This window comes from Globicephala melas, chromosome 4 (assembly GCF_963455315.2).
Source record: "Globicephala melas chromosome 4, mGloMel1.2, whole genome shotgun sequence".
Taxonomy (NCBI): Eukaryota; Metazoa; Chordata; class Mammalia; order Artiodactyla; family Delphinidae; genus Globicephala; species Globicephala melas.
The window spans coordinates 121431162-121451540 of NC_083317.1; the positions used below are offsets into that span (position 1 = coordinate 121431162).

A 20379-nucleotide genomic window follows, 5' to 3' on the forward strand; every position below is an offset into this window, starting at 1 on the left:
CCGTCTCCCCGTACTCAGCTGGGACCAGCATCTTCAAGGCATAATGTTCACTGCGATGCTAATAACAGTTTCACCAAACACCCAGGCTGCCTTGTGTTGCCTCCACCTGGAGGACCCCTCCCTGGAGGTCCCTCAGACGCCACAGTCCCACACAGGTGCGCTCCTGGTCTGCCAGGTATCAAAGTTTGTGTTCATTATAGCACAATGGGAGGAAATCGGCGCTCTCACTCATGTGAAAAACTATTAGAATGGTCCCCAAAAGGAATGTGTCTTGGGTCCAAAATAGTTAGAGTTCTTTTGGGTGTTAGTTACACCTTGCTCTTCCCCTCAAGGACCCAAACATGCTGTCAGTGATTCGGGGATAATCAGCACCCTGCACTAGCTGGGGGTACCCTTCCAACGGGAAAGCCCTCGCCAGCAGGCCCAGCTGGCCTTGACAGGCTTCTCGCTTTAGGATGAGACCTCCCTGGGAAGGCCCTTCCCTCTGCACACAGGCCTCTGTCAGGACATTCACCAGTTCCCCCACACGCCTAGATGTTTCTTAAACTTGGCAGTGAACACAGGTTAAGTCCTTTACCAAGCATCTCCTCAATCCTCAGGAAATAGCCTTGAAATGATATTGCTCAAGCTTTGAGAGGAATACTTGATATAAGTCAAATCTTCAGGTAAACCTCTAGAGAGGCAGCTGGACAAACTTAAGAGGAAAGAAAAACGTAACGGAAGTGTGGCATCTTGCTAGTTATTCGTCCAAAATCCATTCTGCCCTTCTTCCAAATTATGAGAGCTTAGTAGGGCTTGCGTTTGCCCAGCCAGGACAAAATTACCCAAGCTCCCTTGCATCCAGGAAGCACCACATGGCTGAGTTCTCGCCAACTGGACATGAGTGAAAGTGAGGTGGGTAACACTTGTGCCATTTGCTTAAAATGCAATCTATACTTCCCTCCCCCTCCCCCCACACTGAGAGTAACCAAGCTTCAACCAAGGGAAAATGAAGCAAAGATGTGGAAAGGAAGGAAGGAAGGAGGGGAGGGAGGGAGGAGGGATGGAGAGAGAAAAAAAGAGTTACTTTCTTAAGCTCCAGAGTCTGTAGACTGAGATGAATACCTACCACAATTGCTTGTTTAGAGACAATGTTAACAATACTGTATCATATACTTGAAAGTTGCCAGAAGAGTAGATCTTAAATATTTTCACCACACACACAAAGGTAATTACATGAGGTGATGGAGCTGTAATCCATACGGTAATAATTTTACAATATATATGTGTGGCATATGTATATTGTACACCTTAAATTTACACCTTATATGTCAATTAAATCTCAGTAAAACTGGAGGGGAGAAAAGAGACAATGGTGGAGGCACACAAGCAAGATCAACATTAGTGTAAGGATATCTCTTGACAGAAGAAAACCTCTTTCCCTGTGAGCTGAATATTTACGCTATTGGTTCTCAAACTTCATGTGAGTGTGAATCACCTGGGAAATTTGTTAATATAGATTCAGAAATTCCATCCCCTAGGATTCTGATTTCAGTCAGTCTTTGGTGGAAGGCCGCCACCACAGCTGCAACATCAAACACCCAAATATACTTTCAATGGCTGGAAATAATAGGATCATTTATTATCTCCCAGCCAAGCTTTACTTCTAAGATGCTCTTGTGAGAAAATAACATTTCCTATATTTTCTTATAAAAAGTATTTTTGACAGAGTATGAATTATTATTTCAATATTTTTACCATTTGCTTGTTTACAGTTCTTCTTATGATCAAAACTACAAAGAAATGTCATTCAATCATCTCCCCAAACTGTTCTACATTCCTAATTATAGAAGCCTAATTATGAGGTTCCCTCCACCTCTCACTGCCTCAATGACCAAATCATTCATGGAAAATAAAACTGTGTGATGTTTAAGACCTTTTGATATTAGAACCATGATAATATGATATTAGTCCATATTAGAACCAGAGACTTGACAAATCATAAGCTTCCTATCTAACCACTTATTTTGGTACAACTTATTTATAACTCATTAATAAGATATGCTGCTGATTTGGTACTTGTCTCAACTTCTAACGTTCATGGTAGAGTAGATTTAAGCCATCACTCACCCAAGGCAGGGTCCTACAAGTTACCTCGACCAGGCTTTCTCAAAGTGTGGTACCTAGAGCAGCAACAGCAGCAGCAGCATCACCTGGAAATGTGTTAGAAATGCAAATTAAGCCCCAGCCCAAACTACTAGGGGTCTTTTCAGGTAGTTCTGTGGCTCAGGAGAGTCTGACAGCCTCACCCTAGACTTCTCTCTCTTTTCTGCTTTTTCTGAACAGTAAGCATAACCCATCACTGTACTTCCCTATTTTTCACGTCAGTCCCATTCTTTCCCATATCCCAGTCCAATCCCTTATCATATTTCACCCACGCTATGGAAGAAGCCTCTGTATGGTTTCCCTGTCTTTAATCTTTGCTCCTTCTGCAACCAGCCTTCACTAAGAGTCAAGAGCTAGCCTTCCAAATGCTAATTTGCACATGAATTTTCCTAACTAAAGTTCTTCAAATGCCTGCAGAATAAAATCCAAACGCCTTAACTTGCTGTCATAAAAGCCCTTTATTATCTGGCCCGCCTTCAAGGCCGTGTACCTTGAAAAGCAACACTCCTTTCCCCATTCTCATGTCTCTTGACCCTTGCATATATTGTTCCCTATGCTTAATATGAATTACTTAAACCGGAAACTTGGATATATAAAATAATATTATTCTCATCTATTTACTAAAGCAGATTTTCTTCTTAATATTCCTCACTCCAATTACTGCCCTCATCTTATGCACAATGTACAGCAAAGCAAAATTCTATTTATTCATATAGACTCAGTAAAGTCTCACTTCCTCTGAGCAGCCTCCCATGATCACTCGCAGCAGATTCAGTTGCTGTGTCCTTTTAGCTCCAATGCACTCTCTAAAAGAGCTAAGGCCTCTCCTGGACCATTACAGTGTATAAATATGATGTTCTTTCTATTAAGTACAGGGACGATGTCTTGTTCCTCTCCAGCACCTTTGGACCACAGTACATGGTCCAAAGACACTAAATGATATTGTTGATTGGTAAAACCAATGAATGAAGGAAGGAATAAATGAATATCAAACAATATGTGGTAAGGAAAATAGCTTGGGCCTTGAAGTCATTTACAACCTGGATTTCTATTTTCTGCTATATTATTTTCCAGGTGGCAAACCAGTGGCCAGCAAGAAAATATTTTCCAAGGATGTGTCTTATTTGGTCAGCACAGTATTTTAAAACAATTTAAGTGATTTGAGTTGAGTCATGTACCCCCTCTCCAGTATCTAGTCCCCACCATCCATTTTTGTCTTGCTTCTACCAGACTCACACATTCATGTTACCATCTGGGCTCATGAAGGCATGTGAGTCAGCCACCAGCCTTATCTGCTTTTCTGGACCTTGATTCTCAGCTCCTATTTCTCAGCTATAGCTCTTGCACTCCATCCCAATTGCTGCCCAAGTCCTCCCCTTCACCTCCCACTGGTAGCCTTAGATAAGGTATGTATACATTCCAGAACCCTCAGCATCTCTTTGGCACTCACCTTGGGCCTCTCTGGCTGAGTTTTTAAATCCACTCTTTCTCTAATTTGATGCCTTCTCACGGTCCCAGTTCAGGGTTCTCTTATCCTCCAAGGCATGTAGGGTGATCTTTAGGGCACAAACACCAGCTCTGACACATTCAAACCGGGTGACCTTGGAAGAGTATTTCTAAGCCTCAGTTTCCTCATCTGTAAATGGAAAATCACAGCTTCCTTGTAGATTTGCTGGAAGAATTAAATAATGAGAAGGAAGAAGTTAAAACTTTGAACGTATAGTTTTGGCAAACTACAAGGTCTTTATTAAACTCTCTCTTCTACAAATTGGTTAAACCAACACTAGCTCCAATAGCATAACTAAAGAGGTATTTATTAGTGAGCTGCTCTCGTGTGTTAGTCTGTTAAAATACATTATTCGATGAATCGTTACAGAACAACAATCATAAACCGAGTTAAGTACTATTAGTCCCATTTTACATAAAAGGAAATTGAAGCTCAGAAAAGTTAACATGTTTGCCCATCATAATAAATGTTGTACATCAGTAAGGAATGCTTTTGGCTACAAGCAATGAAAGTTTTTTTTTTTTTTTTATCACATTATAAGGAATCAGAAAGCTGATAACCCCAGGATTGGGTCAGTGATTCAACCAGATAGGGGTGCAGGTCGGAGTCCTGGCATCTTCTTGTTCTCTGCTTCTTGGTCAGAAGATAACTACAACCATTTTATCCATTTACAGATGCAATACAGGAAGAAGTTGGGCTGGTGGCAAAAAAGAAAATGACTTTCTCCTCATGTTGTTCTGTCTTTTTTAGGAAAACATTTCCTAGAAATGCCCTGGAGCCTTCCCCTTACAGCTTAGTGGACAGAACTGGGACATACAACTTCTTTGGAAGAGAGTCTGGGGAAGCTGGAACCTTACTTTCTCAGCTGCTCTGTGGGAAGTTGGGGAGAGGAAAGGAAGCTGGGAAAGGCAGTTGGGTGAGCCAAACACGTGTCTGCCACAGGTGGATTGGGAGAACAAGGATTCCATGCAAGCCTGTTACGTTTCAAAGGCTACATCCCTGTCTCTAGTCTATACTATATCTTGTTACATGAATGTAAACTATTTTATAGGAATTTAACATGTTAGTAAAAAAAATCCAAACTGTTTCTATTTCCATTCTGAACTCTTTCAAAAAAAAGCCTGATTTCTCTCTCTGGTGACCTATGATAAAAATGGCATGTTATAAATAAACCATTGTACCTTTACGGAATAGAGATACTAACTTTCTTGAAAATATGTTTTCCCTTTGATATCAAAAATATAAGTGATGTTATAAAGCAGGAGTCATCAAATTGACAACTGACTTCAGATAAATTTAAATTGGAGGAGGATGGATTCTATGCTTTTAAAAGATCCATTTTATATTTTTGATCATAAATTCATGTAACCTAGGTAACATGTTTCCACTACATCTTTCAACCAAATATGTCTTCAACATTTTCAAATTTCAGCCAGAATCTTATTCCAAAGGGTTTTTGTGTTTGTTTGAAGACTACAGTTGCATTTCAATTTATTTTAGCAATCCACTGACATTTATCAAAATGTGACTATATAGAAGACTAGAATATTTCAATCAAAATTTTTAAAGATACACATTTACTTATTAAATCAATTTCACTTTTGAAATTTAATTCAAATCCAAGTTTTATTTCAGTTAAAATTGCTAGTCACTCAGTTTTGCAGGAAATAATTGTATTTGATTTATTAAAGGCAAAAAGAAATGAATGTCTGTTTATCTAAACATTAGCAAAGAGGCTAGGTTAATTACTTTAGGGCATAAGAGAACAACCTCCTCTTTTAGTCTAAAAACTCACCATGATTAACTATACTAGTTGTCAATGACGGAGTAGTTTCTCTGGTTTAGTATTTCCCATTTTGATTTATGGAATCACCTTTTCTCTGTTATGAATATATAAGGAAGGGGTGGATTATAAATATTGTGCTCAGATTCGTCATCTAAAAATAAGACGTTTATATTATAAAAGAACACTAAAGCAATTTTATCTGCAGGGGTGCTAAAAACTCTGCCATTAAAGAAATAAAAAACCTTCAAGTATCTGATAGAAACAGTTTATACTGGAGATGGTTACAAAATACTGACTGAATGCCAAGTATGATTAGATTATTGACCTCAGAACTGCCTGATGAGCGGTACTAGTATAAGGCTGCATTCATTAAAACTGCATTCAGCTCTTTGCAACAGAAAACCAACTAAAAGTAGCCTCACTATATAAGAGTGTATTGTTTCACACAACCAGAAGTTGAGAAAAAGCAGTCTAGGGCTGGAATGGCACCTGAGTGATGTCATCAGGAGCCCAGATCCCCAAATCTTAATGTACAGGCCTTCATCCTCATGGTCACAAGGTAGCAGTTTTGGCTGCCAGGTAATCAGTCTCATTCCAGGTAGGATGAAGAAGGAAGGGAGGTGTGAGGTCTGACCAGTAGTCCTAGGAACACCACTGTGAAATTTTATAACATAATTTTAAGACCATCAATTCTAGTTCCCTAATTTTTTCTAGTGAAAAAAAAAAAAACCTCAAATGCTTTGTGAGATCAAATGGCTTTCCCTAGGTGGCCCAGCTAGTTATACTTAGAACAAGAATAAGTCCTTTTAGTCCTTGGGCTAATGTCCCCGCTAATTGTACCCGCTCCCCCCCCCCAACTTTCTGGCTATTGGGTAGGCTTCCTTTGGAATGCTAAATAATGATGGCACTGGAGACCACGCTATATCCTGAAGGAGAAAGGTAAGGAGAAGGTTGGGTCACTGACTTATGAGAACTTTTACCATATGGCTACCAGACCAGCAGAGCATCCTCCTCTATGACCCCATCCTTCTCTATCATCCAAAGAATCAGCTCTTGGCTCCTTGGCATCAAAAGACAGAGCATAAAGAGATCTTGAAGAGAGCAGTGATCACAATTATGATGACCATGGTGGCGAAGGTGGTGGAGATTATATGGTGAAGGGAGTGGGAGATGAGGAAAGAGGAGGAACGAGGATCCAATTCATTTGAACATGGAAAGGTTCTTAGTGTCTATTTTTCTTAGCTTTGTGCACCACATCAAAGCACAGAGACGAACGCAAAGGTCTTATGTGACATCCATTACTACATAAACAGAGAAGAGAGCTCATAATTATCATTGAAATTATACAGGTGGCCTAATACTTTAACCACTGCCAAGCAGATTAAGTAGTTCTGGTTTGACTGAGATGAGTACTGAATTCTTGTTGTCAAAGTAACTGGGTCACGCAGCCCAATAGGATGACTATCGTCTGAGAGTGGAGCCATGTAGTCAGAATTCTACTTGAAGAGGCGGAAACCCATCCTGCTATGTGTGACGGCAGATGGCCTCAGCATGCCTTCATGCTTGGTCAAATGTTATTAATCTATGACCAAAGAAGCAGGTGGCAACCGGAGACCGCATGATTTCCTTCACAAGTCACCCGAGCCACAGAAAAGCATGAATTGTATCAACGTGTTAGACTCTCCATACTGCTTATTTTTAATAATTGTACTTTTTAAGCAAATGGAAATGAGGAACTGACATTTTATCACCGTTTTCCTGATGTCTATGAAGGGCTCCATAGAATATTTAAGTGAATAATCCCTCACTCAAAGACTCACTGTTCAAACATAATTCTAAAATAGGACATTAACTCCACATTTAAAGAAAAATTCATTAAATCTGAGTAGTTCATTGCCATGAAAGGCATGTGATTATATTTTATAGCATGAATACGAGTTTCCCCAGTATAAAGCATTCAGCCAAACATTTTGCAGATTAACATGCATTAGAAATGCAAATTATTCTAAATCAAAGACTATTTCCTTTGTGGTTCACTTCTGTGCAGCCCTAGATATCACCCTAGGGCCTGATACATCAATATCTCCCTGAATCTTCCTGGAGGAAGGGTCCTAATAGGCCTCAGCAGTTCACACTGGTATATTTCTTAAAGCAGTTAAAATACCAGCATCGCAAATTAAAACCTTAAATTTATTACCTACAGTTATTAAAATGCCATTGTCAGATGTTACTCAGCAACATCCCAACAGCTTTCCTTTCATATTATTATTTGTATTACTTAAAGCCATTTAAAAACGAAATCCCATTTCAATTTATCTTTGTGTTTAGATTGGTGGTCTAGCTTAAAAAGAAAAAGCAGAAAAAAAACCAAACAAACCCTCAATCCCTTTACAAATGAAAATTGCCTTCTTGTGTTCTGAACTAATTTAATCTGAATTGTTACCTCTGCAGAAGTTGCATTCCAAAGAGAGAAATCTCATCCCAAGAGCTACAGGGTTATCTTACTGATGCGTCTGGTGCCCTAATTCATGAGACTCTGAAACTCTGGACTTACCACTCATAGCTCACGGCCAGCAGCGGCTCCCTTTTATTCAATAAATTCTGCAGTGGCAAAGCAATATGATAATAAGCTCAACCCAGAGGAGCGTCCAAGATAAATACCGAGCGACGACATAAACCTTTAGGAATTGGAAAGGAGCAGCTGTTGGAGATCACGGGAAACTTCCTGGAGTTGAAGTTTGGGAGGTAGGAGGGAGGGGAGTTGGAGAGACAGCACCTTTATTTCACCCAGTTTGCAAAGGGAAAACACAGCCTTCCAAAGCAAACAGCTCTGAGTCTTAAGTGTAACGTGTTTTTTTTCCCATGTGCATGATGCCCTAAATCTGTTTATTTGTGTTTCAGACTCACCTCTGCAAAAAGAAACACGTGGTTGTTAAACTTTTATATTTGGAGCAAAATAATGAATGCTCTCTTAGATGAATCCACCCAATATCTGTTTCTCTGTTATGTATCAACAGAAGGCTTCCACACGGATGCCTTAGCTCACTTCTTTTCCTCTCCCCACACAGAGCAGCCTTATATTTGGGATTTAGAAACCAGGCCCTGGCAGGTGTTTTAAACAGTGTCAACACTTCTTCAGTCTATAGGGGATTAGTTCCTTGCACTCTGCCTCTATAAGCTTAGCTCATAACACAGGCAATTAGGAAACCCCATTTAACCAGATTGTGGTAAAAGATTCCATCATAATTTGCTTTCTAATCTCAACTGGATTGAAGGAGGACACATGGAAATCACTGTGAAAATTTTCCCCAAACCTAGACCTTGAATGAAGCGTCCCAGGCAAGTTTGTTCCTGACTGAATGTTTGTTTCGTAGCCCTTGCTTGTTTCTGTCCAAATAAAGCTGTTGGACAGGTTTGTGTTTAAGAGCCTTGGTAAACTCCGCTCTTAGCAGCAATTCCAGCACCTACTAAAGATAATTCAGACCCTCACAAAGTGCACGTGAAGGTGAATAATTGCGATGTTTCCGCCTCCTGTAGGCAAGATAAACAACTTACCATTATGATTGATTAATTCCGTGAAACTACTGAAAACATGATGAACTCGGAAGCAGCTTAGATATTAAGTTAGGAGATATGTGTTGTGCTTTAGCTACCAGGGTGAGGGTATTTTTCCCCCCCTTTTTAATTAAGGAAGTCTACATGCACCCATGAATTCAGGATAGTCAGGACTACAGGTCATGGTCTAGAATCATGTCTGTCCTCACCCTTGCCTGTCACCGCAGCTTACAGTAAAGGTGCCTTCAACAGAGAACGAGGAACTTAAGCAGACACCAGATGGGTCCAGCGCATCTAGGAGAGCAGATTATGTTCATTGGTTAACAGAAGATCAGTGAGGTTGTAAATATGATGGGAGGTGGCTGCTGAGAATTAGGATTGTTAAATCATCTGCCAGTTGCTGGTTCTGTAATCTCGGACGCGTCCTAAGTGAGGAAACTGCTAGTTTCCTCCTCTGTGAAATGTGGACAACAATACCTTGTAAGCTTGTTGTCAGGAATAAATAAGCTGGTACACAATGTACTCAGCACGGTGTCTGGTTCACAGAGGGTGCTTTACAAACCTTACCTTTCCACTAAATCAGAGAACACTCCCTCCCTGTAGTAGGCTGAAAAACAAACCCTCCAAAAACTATCCATATCCTAATGCCTGGAACCTGTATATGTAAAGTATTTGCTAAAAAGAGAAATATGATTAAGGATTTTGAGATGAGGAGATTTTCCTAGATTATCTGCGTGGGTCTTAAATCCAATCACAAGTATCCTTGTAAGAGAGAGGCAGAAGGAGACTATATACACAGAAGAGAAGGCAGCAATGGCCACAGAAGTAGAGATGGGAGTGATGCAGCCGCAAGCCAGGGAAAGCTGGCAGCCACCAAAAGCAGGAAGAGACAAGGAGGGATTCTTCCCTAGATCTCCTGGAGGGACGCAGTCCCGCTGACATCTAGATTTTGGCTAGTGAAACTGATTTCAGATTGTGGTCTCCAGAACTGTGAGAGAATAAATTTCTGCTGGTTTAAACCACTAAGTTTGTGGTGATTTGTTACAGAAGCTATTGGAAACTAATACCATCCCTAACTTCTTCAATGTCACACACTATGGTACCAAATAGTGTTCACCCTCCTTTTAAGGACACCAGCAATTCTTTTCACTGTCCACAAAGACAACCATCTTGTTTATGTCATGAAATGAAGCTCACTTTGGTTGGCACACCCAAATAAAAAATGTCTGTTTTCCCTTTAATTGCATACATTTCACCTCAAAGTAAAAAAGAAAACCCTGGGTAGTTTGTGATATACGACACCATAGGTTGTGCTGGTTAGGAGGCATTTATGCATGCTACACAACTGGATTCCAACTGTGAAAGCCCACCATTTGTTTGCCCCCAAGCCCTTCATCATTAGGGTAGCTCCAAAAGTACTCCAGAACCTCTGATTGGGTAAGACAGGACCAGCTTGTCCTGGGGAGAAGAATGTATATTTTCTCCTAAATTGATATTTCTATAGTCATCAAAAAAAATTTGTTGAGATGATATTAAGTAATATAGCAGATGGTCTTCAGTGGTACATGGACACAGAGTTAGTCTCATTGCCTTTTCAACTCTCTTTCAATCCAATTCACATCAAGGAGGAAGTCTAATGGTATTTATATTGATTATGAACTCCTATTTTATGGCAAAGATTTCCCTTTTTTAACCATTTATGATGATCATACAAATGTTCCCTCTTAAACAAATGTATTTAAGTAAACATAGTGAATCAACCTAAACAAAAGTATTCAATAAATAACACTACAGGTGGTCATAGTGAAAATTGTCCTCCAATGCTTAAAGTTTAGGACATACCACCCTATAAAGATAGAAACTTCTATAAAGTCCATGAAGGACTGCACCCAACCCCAAAGTTTCCCAGACCATAATAAGTCAATTAATATCAAACCTTAACCCCAGGTCTGTCTAAGCTCCAAACTGCTCTCAAGGAGTTCCAGTAGATTCTGCCTGAGAATCCCAAAGTGTGATTGAGTGCTTCTTTTCACCTGGGAAGCACCCTGGGCATTCATAACATCCTGCTGAGTCAGGCTCTGGCTCATCTGAACTGCACTGTCCACCCACTCCCTGGACCATCTCCTTAACAGTCAAGAGAGTCTTTGTCGAGGACAAATCTATACAATTCTTAAGTTAAGCAACTGTCTTATATAATCTTACTATTCCCTATCCTTCCAAAAATAGAAAGGTAATTGGCTCTCACATTAGCCATCAGAATAAACTGGGTGGCATAGAACACCATTGTGTTCTAATGATCACTTTAAAAGAAAAATGCAGTTCAGTAACCTTAAATAATTTGAGTCATGTAATTACAGTAATTTTCACATAGAAAACAAAACAAAAGCACTTAGATAATTTTGGTTGAGTCATACTTCACTCTGGTTAGTGGAAAATGATAATAATACGTCTAGGGTTTATTTTTCCCCCCATGTATGATGACAAAACTATACTCCAGTACCTTTAACGTGCAGAAAAAGAAAATTACTTCAGTCTTTTGGGTACTTACATTACATTCACATGTGCAGGAAAATTCTTCTACCTTACCTCCTCTATAACAGATTCAGCTTCCCTCCTGAGCCCCACCCATATGACGGCAGAGAAAATAACTAGATCCTGCGATAGAGTAACCCCAGGCCAAGCCCATCACTGATCAGCTTAGGTCACACGATCATGTTTTGGTAAAGGCTGTTCTTTACCCTTCTCCCTTCCTTCCTCAAGTTGGCAGTGGGTATATAACAGAGAATGACATGCTCTTGGAGCAGCAGGCATGTCATATACATATTTGTACTCCTTGTGCAACTCTCCTTATCACCGAGCCTTCTAGCATCTCCTATTGAATAGTAAAGATTAGTCCATCACTTAACTGCCTCTGCATTTGATCAGGATTACACAGGTTTCTCTAGTTGATTCTTGTTGGTGTTCAGGGCATCCTGAGGTCTGGCCCAGGCAGTTTGTCCTATAGACCCTGGTTATAGGACCACTCCACTCTGAACAATGACCGTCACCCAGGATATGACACCAGATTGTCTGTTTTCAGATCACTGCTTACTATCTGTGACCTTAGGCAAGAAACTGAGTATCTTTGTGCCTGGGTTTCCACATCTATCAAGTGGGAGGGGGATAATAGTATCTACCTCTCAGAGTTTCTCAAAGGATGAATTAATAAAGGTGAAATACTTTGAGCAGTGTCTAGCACCTACAAGTGCTATATAAGTAGTTCTTACCATCACTGTCACTGCTGTGCTAGGAAGGTGTGCAGCCAGATCGCTTACTTCCACCTCCCGCGGGAGCTTGTGAGGACCTCCAGATTCTACTCAGATCACACACCAGCCAAAGGCAGCTCAAAGGGCTAACCTCGGTGGTCTTCCCATGCTATGCTATGGGGCATTCTCAGTTGTGAGGAGATCCAGGTCAGCACGAGAGCAAGCTGTGAGGCAGCCTTCTCTTAGAATCCCAGAATGAATCAAGGGGAAACTCCACCCACGTCATTCCCTTTGGTTTGTCTAATCCCCGTGCCCAGGCCAAAGCCAAAGAAAGGAGCTGGGCTCAGTCTCACTTGTCTCTCTCATCTCTCGCCCTCTTCCTCCTCCAACTATCCTTCTGAATGAAACTCTCTTAGGAGCTTTTCTGTTACTTTTCTTTCCTGTCTTCCTTCCCTTGCACCACACCTTCCTCTTCCAGACTCTAGCTTTTTTGGACATGACACAGTGGTGGACAGAGTAGAGGAGAACTTACCAATGAAGAAACGCACATCAGGAAGCTTTCAAAAATATCATACGTATCTTACACTAGCTTATAACCTAAAAAACAGCAAGAATTGTCTTCCAATACTCAGTGATGGAAGAAGAAAAGTAAAAACAGCCATATTGGATTGAGAGTAGCATTCAGAGAAGTAGTGGAAATTTACTGTATTTCAGCTCATGGAAGTGATTTCCTGAAGAGAAGCCTTCCAGCCTCTCCTTCAATGATATTTGGAGGAGGAGGAAACCTTTTAAGTCGAAATAAAGTGTGTTTCCAGGTAATTATAAACTAAGATTTTCTGGGAAAATTGACCATAAGATGGATCTTTCAAAACTACAGTGAACAAAACAGGAGACACAGTACCTTAATGAAAAACAACCTGAAGTCAGGGTTCTTTTCTTTTTAAAAAAAATTTTTTGGCCATGCCCTGTGGCACGGCGAAGCTTGAGGGATCTCATTTCCCCGACCAGGGATCAAACCCACGTCCTCTGCAGTGGAAGCACAGAGTCCTAACCACTGGACAGCCAGGGAAGTCCCTCGTGTTCTTTACAGACACTGTCAGCAGGAAATGCCAATTTCTAGAGCTCTTGATGAGTAAGCTTTTTTTTTTTTTTAAATGTAATGCCCAAAAAAAAAAAAGTCCTGAAAAAGGAGAATCACTTGGCTCTTTTCAGAGGTCTCCTGTGAAATATAAAGGTAAGACACACACAGAGGTTCAGGATCTGCCTAGTCAACGCTCTGCCAATACCAAGAAGCAAAGCATGCTGTTCTACTACAAGGGAAGTGCTTTGGGACTTCCCCAGGCTACTCCTACTAAAGTATAAAAACAGAGAATATGCCATAGAATATATAAATCTAGAAATACAGACATCTCCAGACTTAATAACTGTAAATCACCATGAGAACCACTTGTCAACAAGCTGCAGTGTCTCCTAGTAATCAGACGACTGCTGATTGCTTCAGGTATAAACTGTCTTGTCTCTTCTATTAACACTGAAGCCATAAGCACATTATTTCATTTTCAGAGGCCTTATGTGTGTGTCCACGCACATGATGAAAAGGTTAAACTGGCTCAGAGTCGGAAAGAAAACTTTGGTAACTCTAATTGTGTTGCCCATTTCTGTCTGCAAGGTCATTCATTAGCTGCCATTTTATGAAAGCGGCAGGCCTAACTCATTAAAGCTATTGGTGTTTTTTAAATGGAAATGGTTCATAAGAGTTTAACAGAAGAAAAAAGCCCTGGAGGCATGAAGAAGTTTCTTCATTAAAAGAAAATTAACCCTGAATTTGGAGCACTGTGATTTAATGAGCAATGGTAATGCTTGCCCAAAATATACAAGATCAAAAAGGTACCATATGGCTTGATTATAGGCAGTAATTAGGATAGAATTGGGAAGGAATGAAATCATAGAATTTTAGACCTGGAAGAGTTGGAACAGGTCATTTCATCTAATCATCTGTCGAGTTTCTCCCTCCCAACCACCCACATCCCTTTCTCCCCACACACATTTTACAGATGAGGCAACCGAGTACCAGAAAAATTAAATTTCTTTCTCTAGGTTACATATTTATTAAAACTGAAAGTCCACATTCCCAATTCAAAATACAGGAAAAGGCAAAAGAAATTCTAGTGTAAATGACAATCTAGAACAAAAAAAATTGTATTATATAAGATAAACATGCTAATACCCTTAATATGTAAAGAATTCTCTACTAATCAATAAAAAAGTTAAGCAGCTTAGGGGAAAACAAAGGACGTTAATAGACAACTTAATGAAGAATTCATAGGAATTCTTGATAAATGTTCAATCTTAATAGAATGTAAAAAAAATGCAGTTTGAGACAATAAAATCGCATGTTCAACTATCTACTGATAAAGATTTTTTTTAAGGTTAATATTCAGTATTCCTGAGGGTTAATGAAAGGAGTCCCTTTATATGCTGCTGATAGTCATGAAAACGGTGCATACTTTCTGAACAGCAATATGTCAAAATCCTTAAAAATATTTCTGTCCTTTGACCTATTAACTCAATTTCTAACCACTTATCTTAAGGAATTACTTAGAGATGTCCACAAATAATTATGTAAAAGGATGTTTATTGCAGTGTCATAGCAGTTGGAATCTAAAGAGTTGGAATCTAAAAATCAATCTAAAATCCAGGATTAGGGAAAAGACAGTCTCTTCAATAAGTGGTACTGGGAAAACTGGACAGCCACATGTAAAAGAATGAAATTAGAACATTCTCTAACACCATACATAAAAATAAACTCAAAATGATTAAAGACCTAAATGTAAGACCAGATACTATAAAACTCTTAGAGGAAAACAGAGGCAGAACACTCTGTGACATAAATCACAGCAAGATCCTTTTTGACTCACCTCCTAGAGAAATGGAAATAAAAACAAAAATAAACAAATGGGACCTAATGAAACTTAAAAGCTTTTGCACAGCAAAGGAAACCATAAACAAAATGAAAAACAACCCACGGAATGGGAGAAAATATTTGGAAACGATGCAACTGACAAAGGATTAATCTCCAAAATATACAAACAGCTCATGCAGCTCAATATCAAAAAAAAAAAAAACCCAATCAAAAAATGGGCAAAAGATCTAAATAGACATTTCTCCAAAGAGGGCATACAGATGGCCAAAAGTACATAAAAGGTGCTCAACATCAGTAATTATTAGAGAAATGCAAATCAAAACTACAATGAGGTATCACCTCATACCGGTCAGAATGGCCATCATCAAAAAGTCTACAAATGATAAATGATGGAGAGGGTGTCGAGAAAAGGGAACCCTCCTACACTGCTGGTGGGAATGTAAATTGGTACAGCCACTATGGAGAATAGTATGGAGGTTCTGTAAAAAACTAAAAACAGAGCTACCATATGATCCAGCAATCTCACTCCTGAGCATATATATGAAGAAATACGTAATTTGAAAAGATACATGCACTCCAATGTTCACTGCAGCACTATTTACAATAGCCAAGACATGGAAGCAACCTAAATGTCCATCAACAGGTGAATGGATAAAGAGGATGTGGTACATATATACAATAGAATATTACTCAGCCATAAAAGGAAAGCAATTGTGCCATTTGCAGAGGCGTGGATAGACCTAGAGACTGTCCTACGGAGTGAAGTACGTCAGAAAGAGAAAAACAAATATAATATGGTATCACTTATATGTGGAATTGTAAAAAAAAGTGATACAAATGAACTTATTTACAAACCAGAAACAGACTCACAGACTTAGAAAACAAACTTATGGTTACCAGAGGGGAAAGGCAGGGGAGGGATAAATTAGGAGGCTGGGATTAACATATACACACTACTGTATATAAAATAATCAACAAGGACCTACTGTATAGCACAGGAACTCCACTCTATATTTTATAATAACCTATATGGGAAAAGAATCTGAAAAAGAATATATATATATATATATATATATATAACTGAATCACTTTGCTGTACACCTGAAACTAACACAACATTGTAAATCAACTATACTCCAAAATAAAATAAAAATTTTAAAAGAAGTCCAGCAATAGGGATTGAGCAAATACATTTTTGTATATTTGTATATTTTCAATTGACTACTACCCAGTAACCATGTTATATGACAAAGTACATTTAGTGTCATAAAAATGTTTATAAAAATATCAGGTTATAGAAGAAAAGTACAGTGTGATTTAATAAACTGGTCTACCAATAAAAATTAAATGTATGGAAAATAGTCACCAAAATGTAAAGCACTATCATCATGAGTGATTTTTTCTTCTTTATTTCTTTCTTCATGAGTGATTTTTTCTTCATTTCTTTTTGATATTTGTTCAAATCTTTACCAATGAACATGCATTACCAAAAAATAAAACCTTATCTACAAAGATAAATCTCACTTCTTTAACAACATGAAGGTAGAATTTTATAATCTCTAGGAACCCGTCCAAGGATATCACTTATAGTTCAAATTGGAGCCTTCAGAAAAACACACTCTGTTGAATTCTGCTTCAATGAGTAAGACAAATGCTCACATACACCAAAAAAACCTAACAAGGAATATTTTAATACTGCATTTAGCCTTTTGGAAGTATGGAGAGTGGGAAGAGGACCAAGTGTTCCTTTAAATCTTTTTTTTTAATTGAAGTAATATTATAACATTATATTAGTTTCATGTGCACAATGTTATTTTTTACTTCTGTATATACTACAGCATATTCAAAATCAAAAATTTAGTTTCCATCATCACCATACAGTAGACCCCCTTTTCCCATTTCACTCTCCCCCTCCTTACCCTCTGGTAACCACTACTCTATTCTCTGTATCTATATGTTTGTTTGTTTGTTTGTTTGTTTACATCTTAATTGGAGTATAATTGCATTACAATGGTGTGTTAGTTTCTGCTTTATAACAAAGTGAATCAGTTTCTGTGTTTGGTTTGGTTTGTTCATTCATTTTTTTGTTTGTTTGGGTTTTTTTTATATTCAACATATGCATGAAATCATATGATATTTATATTTCTCCATCTGACTTATTTCATTTAGCATGATATGCTCAAAGTGATCCATGTTTTCACACATGGCAAGATTTCATCTTTTTTATGGCTGAGTAGTATTCCAGTGTGTGTGTGTGTGTGTGTCTGTGTGTGTGTGTGTGTGTGTGTGTGTACCACATCTTTATCCATTCATCCATCGATGGGCACTTAGATTTTTTCCATATCCTGGCTACTGGAAATAATGCTGCAATGAACATATCTTTTCCAATTAGTGTTTTTGTATTCTTTGGATAAATACCCAGAAGCTGAATAGCTGGAACATATGGTAGTTCTATTCTTAATTTTTCAAGGAATCCCCATACTGTTTCCCATGCTGACTGCACCAATTTACATTCCTACCAACAGTGAGCATTCCCTTTTCTCCACATCCTTGCCAACGCTTGTTAATTCAGGTGTGAGGTGATATCTCACAGTTTGATTTGTATTTTCCTAATAATTAGTAATGTTGAACACCTTTGCATGTAGCTGCTGGCCATCTGTATGTCCTTCTTGAAAATTTCCTATTCAACAACTCTGCTCATTTTTTAATCAGGTTGTTTGGTTTTTGTTGCCGTTGAGTTATATATTTATATATTTTGAATATTAACTCCTATTGAAAATATGATTTGCAAATATCTTCTTCCATTCAGTAGAAGGGCTTTCATTTTGTTGATGGCTTCCTTTGCTGTGCAGAAGCTTTTGAGTTTGATGTAGTCCATTTTTTAATTTTAATTTTTGTTTCCCTTACCTGATGAAACTTATCCAGAAAGATATTGCTAAGACCAATGTCAAAGAGCATACTGCCAAAGTTTTCTTCTAGGAGTTTTATGGTTTCAGGCAGGTCTTACATTCAAGTCCTTAATCCATTTTGGGTTGATGTTTGTGCATGGTGTGGGATAGTGGTCTAGTTTCATTTTTTTGCCTGTGGCTGTCCAGTTTTTCCAACACTATTTATCAAAAAAACTTTTTTTTTTTTTTGGCTGCACTTTGTGGCCTATGGGATCTTACTTTCCCAACCACGGTTCGCACCCGTGCCCCCTGCAGTGGAAGCACGGAGTCTTAAGCACTGGACTTCTGGGGAAGTCCCCAAGACTCTTTTCTCCATTGTATTTTCTCTGGTCCTTTATCATAAATTAATTGTCCATATATGTGTGTTTATTTCTGGGCTCTCAATTTTGTTCCATTGATCTACGTATCTGTTTTTGTGCCAACACTATGCTGTTTTGATTACTATAGCTTTGTAATATAGTTTGAAATCAGGGATTGTGATACCTCTAGCTTTGTTCTTTTTGATCAGGATGGCTTTGGCTATTCAGAGTCTTTTGTGGTGCCATATAAATTTTAGAATTTTTTTGTTCTATTTCTGTGAAAAATGTTGTTGGGATTTTGACAGGGATTTGCACTGAATCTCTAGATTGTTTTAGGTAATACGGACATTTTAACAATGTTAACTCTTCCAATCCATGAGCATGGGATATCTTTCCATTTCTTTGAGTCTTCTTCAATTTCTTTCAATAATGTCTTATAGTTTGCAGTGCACAGGTCTTTTACCTCCTTGGTTAAATTTATTTCTAAGTATTTTTTTATTTTTGTTGAGATTATAAATGGAATTGTTTTCTTAATTTCTCTCTGTGTTAGCTCACTTTAATGTACAGCAATGCAACAGATCTTTGTATATTGATTTTGTACCTTGTAATTTACTGTATTTGTTATTTCTAATAGTTTTTTGGTGGCGTCTTTAGAGTTTTTTATTTGCAAAATCATGCCATCCACAGATAGTGACAATTTCACTTCTTCTTTTTCAATTTGGATGCCTTTTATTTCTTTTTCTTGCCTAATTGCTCTGGCTAGGGCTTCCAATACTATGTTGAATAAGAGTGGTGAGAGTGGGCATACTTATCTTTTTCCTGATTTCAAAGGGACAGCTTTCAGCTTTTCACCATTAAGTATTATGTTACCTCTGGGTTTGTCATATATGGCCTTTATTATGTTTCTTCTATACTCACTTTTTACTGTAAATAAGGGTTGAATCTTGTCAAATGCAGTTTTTGCCTCTATTGAGATGATCATATGATTTTTATCTTTCATTTTGTTAATGTGGTGTATCATGTTGATTGATTTGCAGATGCTGAGCCATCCTCGCATCCCTGGGATAAATCCCACTTGATCATGGTATATGATCCTTTTAATGTACAGTTGAAAACTGAGCCTTCAGAAAACCACACTCTCTCTGTTAAATTCTGCTTCATTGAGAATAAGAGAAATGATCACACACACACACACACACCCCTAACAGGGAATTATTTTAATACTGCCTTTAACCTTTTAGAGGTGCGGGGAGTAGGAAGAAGGACCCAGTGTCCCTTTAAATCTTAAGCATGACTTTGTAATTTCCATTGCTGAAACAGGGTCATGGGTTTAATGTCTTTAGCACCTGATTAATTAGTAATCAGGATAGAGTTAGATAGTTTTTATGCTTCAGAGCTGGTAATTATCATTCCTGACACAGAATTCAACTTTTGGAAGGCAGCAGGCACACTGCTGTCACCATTATACTCTGCTCCACACTCCAAATTTATTTTAAGGTTCTGTTTGGAAAAAAAGAAAAAGAACTCTTGTGAAGATTTTACCTAAAGCAGCCTCTTGGAGTCTTTTTTTTTTTTTTTCTTTCATAGGATCCCTGTATTCATAGGTGATGTAATTAATTTTTTAATGAAAACAAAGAAATTGTGGGTAGCTCAGGGACATATTAAACATTTTAAAAACTCATGTTATGATTATTTAAAAGCAGGGCTGGATTTTGAAAAGACTATTGTATTTTAAGAAAGATTCCTAAAGTATCATGGAAAAATAAGAAAATCTGGCTTTTTCCTTTTCAATTTTAGCATTGTGCCTGTAATCAAATGTGTGTCCAAAATTGTCTAAAGCCATGATTTATCTAGGGCCTATTAATTAAGAATTAGTTTGGAAAAACATATGTAATAATTTAATTGATACTCACATTTGGAATGTAAGTAACCAAATTACCAACTATAATAAGTCCATTTTTCCACTGTCAA

General features: G+C 38.3%; 1 long non-coding RNA gene across 1 annotated transcript in view; it reads right to left on the bottom strand.

Moving 5' to 3' along the window:
* The window catches only part of LOC115862005 (uncharacterized), a 236703-nt gene extending 232908 nt beyond the window's left edge, over positions 1–3795 (bottom strand). The window contains exons 1-2 of the long non-coding RNA XR_009563625.1: positions 3596–3795; positions 2110–2192 (exon numbers count right to left, since the gene is read on the bottom strand). This is a non-coding gene — a long non-coding RNA (uncharacterized lncRNA). The remainder of the gene's footprint in view (positions 1–2109; positions 2193–3595) is intronic.
* Between the last annotated feature and the right edge of the window lie 16584 nt (positions 3796–20379).